The 3,821-nt window shown below is 50.1% G+C and overlaps 1 long non-coding RNA gene across 1 annotated transcript; it reads right to left on the bottom strand.

Moving 5' to 3' along the window:
- Nucleotides 1–1,532: 1,532 nt before the first annotated feature.
- LOC119326803 lies at nucleotides 1,533–3,506 on the bottom strand. Its single transcript, XR_005158185.1, has 2 exons — nucleotides 1,897–3,506; nucleotides 1,533–1,823 (listed from the first exon to the last, which is right to left on the bottom strand). It is a non-coding gene; the product is annotated as an uncharacterized LOC119326803 (long non-coding RNA).
- Between the last annotated feature and the right edge of the window lie 315 nt (nucleotides 3,507–3,821).

Below are 3,821 nucleotides of genomic sequence, written 5' to 3'. Positions count from 1 at the left end.
TATATATATATATATATATATATATATATATATATATATATATATATATATATATATATATATATATACAGACGGTCTATTCTGCTAATATTAGCAGAATAACTATTCTGCACACCACTTCCGCACTGCACGCTGAACGCAAGTGCACGTCATTCTTTGAACCAAGTGTGCTGTAGTACTCACACGAGTGAACTTCTCGTCGAAAAAAACTGCACGCGTTATTTTTTAGGTACTGTTTTCGCTCTAATTTTTTAACCGTTTATCGAAATGAGGCGTGTAATGTACCGTTGAAAAGCTATGGATTCGGCGCAACTTCGACATGTTGAACACTTTTCGAGATTCCACACGGTTTAAGAGCGGTTTTGAAAATGGTGCGGCCCATGACGAGTGGCAGCGAGCACTTTTTCGCGATTTCTTCTAAACCGCTCGTCGGAATGAAACAAACGATACGCCGTCGGATAGATATCGTCGAGGAGCATCTTTTTCATATATAATTTTTTCTCTAATTCCTTACGGTTTAAGAGCAGTTTCCAATTTACTAAATCGCGGAATTCTGTTTTTCAAATTTTTTCAAATTTTCGATACGTTTTTCGCTCTAGTTTTTGAACCGTTTATCGAAACGAGGCGTGTGATACGCCATTGGAAAGCTACGAATGAGGCGCAACTTTCATATGTTGAAATATTTTTGAAATTCCTTACGGTTTTAAGTTAATTTTGAAAATCGTGCGGCGGACGACGAGTGGCAGCGGTCGTTTTTGGCGAAATTTTTGCAAACCGATGGTCGGAATGATTCAAACGATACGCCGTCGGAAAGATATCGACGATACGCAACTCTTTCATGTAGAACACTCTCTCTAATTCTTTACGGTTTAAGAGGAATTTCGAATTCAACGAAATACGGAGACTCTGTTTTTCGCGACACCCAAATCGAAGTGGGTACTTCATCCGACTGAAAACTGAACTACATCGGATGCAAACCGCACTTCATCGGACAAACAAGTGCACTGCATGTTTTTTTTGTGGGACGTAATTTTTCCTAAACGAGGTGGAGTGCACTTCATGTCGAGTATTGGTGAACCACAATACTATGAAAAGTGAACCTCGACACTACCGTAAACGAGCCGTACTGCATCAGACAGGAAACCGCACTTATTCAGACTAAAAACCACACTTCATTGGACAGACAAGTGTACTGCATGATTTCTTTTTGTGGGACGTAAATTTTCTTTTTTTGCGGGATGTAAATTTTCGCAAACGAGGTGTAATGCACTTCATGTCGAATGTTGGTGAACCGCAATACTATGAAAAGTGAACCACATTATTTTTCTTTTATCGTCTCCGTAACGTTTTTTATCAACGAGTATCCACCGCAGGGACGAGGTGAGTGTACTGCATCAATTGTTCTTTTCCAATTTTATTTTCTACTGCACACAACAACAGAGTGAGCTGCATAAAAAATAAATCTTTTTTCAAAAAAAATTGCACTTTGGCAATATAGTGAACCTTTCAGAAAAAGAATATCACCGCGGCGATCAAGCAAGTGAGATCCATTTCAAAAGAAGTACTGTTTGTTTTCTTCAATGCACGTTTCTGGGAGAGCTATGACTGGTGCATCTATGGGCTACAAGACCGGGCTGCAATGCTGCTTGCAATGCTGCTCTTTATAATCCATATAGTACAAACACATACAAATTACATTGATGTGGGACTTCAAAAATAAATCCACAATTTGGTCCCTGAAATGCAAGCCAGTGACGCCGGTGCACTGTATGTCTAAGCCCACAAGCACTGCACATGTGCGCCCATGGGACAGCAACCAAAATCTGAAATACGCAAAAATGTCAACTGTGAGCAAAATAGACACCAAACAAAAATCGTCGACGACAGCACGCACACCTCCGCGGACTGCACCATTTGTCGTTCTGCACCCCATCTCCACGGACTGCATGCACATGGGCGCCACACTGCACGCCCGTGCCCCATGAATCGCGACCACCTCAAAACACAAACAAACAAAAAAAATCAAATGTTGGACTGCACGCACGCCGGCAGCAGCCCGCATCTGGGCATTCTCGACTCTTGTTTTTTTTGTTGGTGGTTCTGCCTCCTGTGGAGCGAGCGAGCAAGCAAGCAGTGGCACCGCCATTATTGAGACCCAACACTACTCCAACCACGGCTTTGTTAGTGGATCAGTCCAAAACAACATGATTCAGGCAGCGCTAAGTGCGTTCGGTACACAACAAAACACCGGAGTTGGTCATATAGACAAAGCGAAACTGAAGCGGAAGTCAGCGTGCACCTTGGGTCGGGTGGGGGTGCATATGGTCTGCTCCAGCGACCAGCGGAGACGGGGCCGCCGGCCGCCACGGAGGTGCAACTCGTCGGCGGAAAGGGTGTCCACAGGGAGGGCGACAAATGCGAGGGCGGCTCGTCGGATCCCGGGACCTGCTGGCTCCAAACGATGGTGGTGGAGGGGGTGCAGTTGATCTTGGATGGGTCAACACATCTGCTGGCGAACTGCAGTGCAGAAGGGCGAATAGCACTGCACTGCAGATCCGACCACGAGCCTCGTGCCACCAGACTGCAAGCACAATCGCCGGTGGATTGGACATCCAGCCGCACCGCACTGTCGCCCCAACATAACTGCAGCGATGTGCCCAAGTGAAATCTGAAAAAGCAAAAAACAATCGATGGGGAGGAGAGGACGCTCGAGGCCGGTGGTTGTGGCGTCGTGGCCGACGACGAGGGAGGCCAGCAGAGGCAAGCGGTGGCCGGTGAACCTGCACGAAGACTGGGGCCGCAACCGAGCTGCACGGGGTCCGCGACCGAGCTGCACAGGGGACCGCGACCGAGCTGCACGAAGACGGGATATCTCTCCCCCTCCTCTCTGTCTCTGCATCGGATCCGAGGCGACGCGGCGATGTAGATCTAGGTCCGGTGTGGGTGCGGCGAGGCGGCGTGCCCGGAGTGGGCGGTGGTGGAGGTGCAGGGCATGCTGCAGCCGCAGCCCTGCTTCTCCGGCCGCATCAAAGGCCTCCACATCGGCCGCCTCTGCTCCACTTCCTCCGCCCCGTCCTCCAAGGAAAGAACCATGAACTCTCCTCGTGGCGGTCGGGCGCGAAGAATAAGATGGCGGGGCGGCGCATGCTCACGGCGCCCAGACGCGGAGAGGAAGGCGGTTGGCTGGTGCTGGCTTGCCACGGCCGCGCACAGAGATGGAGGCGATGGAGCGAGGAAGGTGGTGGGGCGGCTTGTGGTGGCGAGCACAGAGAGGAAGGCCGCTCAGGGGAGCCCTGGTCGCGCGGGGAGGGAGGCGCGACAGCGGCCTGGGAGTGGTGCTCCGGCGGTGGCGGTGGAAGAAGGTGGACGGGGGGTTGGGCGCGGCACGGGGAGGGAGGTGGTGCGGCGGCGCGGGCAGGGAGGTGGTCCGGCGGCACAGGGAGGTGGTCGTGCGAGAGTGGAGCACGGGGAGAGACAGAGGTGGAGGAGAGCATAAGGTGGGTGAGTTTTCCTTTTTTATCCTTTTGCCTCCGCAGTTCTGTCGTGGTTAGTTTGTAGCTACAGGTGGGTTGGGGTGTTAGCAGAATAAGCTCCGGGTGTGCAGAATAAAGTCTTAAGGGGGTGTTATCATAATAGATTCACCCTATATATATATGATGGGTCTATTATGATAATATTTTTAAGACCTTTATTCTGCTAACACTTCCTTTATTCTGCTAACACCACGTCAAAAACGAACCGAGGCGCGACCAAATCGCACGCAGCGAGCGAGCTCACAAAACACCCACTCTCCCCCATCCCTCCGCCTTCTTCCTCAATAG

The sequence above is a fragment of the Triticum dicoccoides genome, chromosome 6B (assembly GCF_002162155.2).
Source record: "Triticum dicoccoides isolate Atlit2015 ecotype Zavitan chromosome 6B, WEW_v2.0, whole genome shotgun sequence".
In the NCBI taxonomy this organism is placed as follows: Eukaryota; Viridiplantae; Streptophyta; class Magnoliopsida; order Poales; family Poaceae; genus Triticum; species Triticum dicoccoides.
Note: the sequence above shows the minus strand (reverse complement) of the source record. Positions and strands in the feature narration are given on the sequence as shown.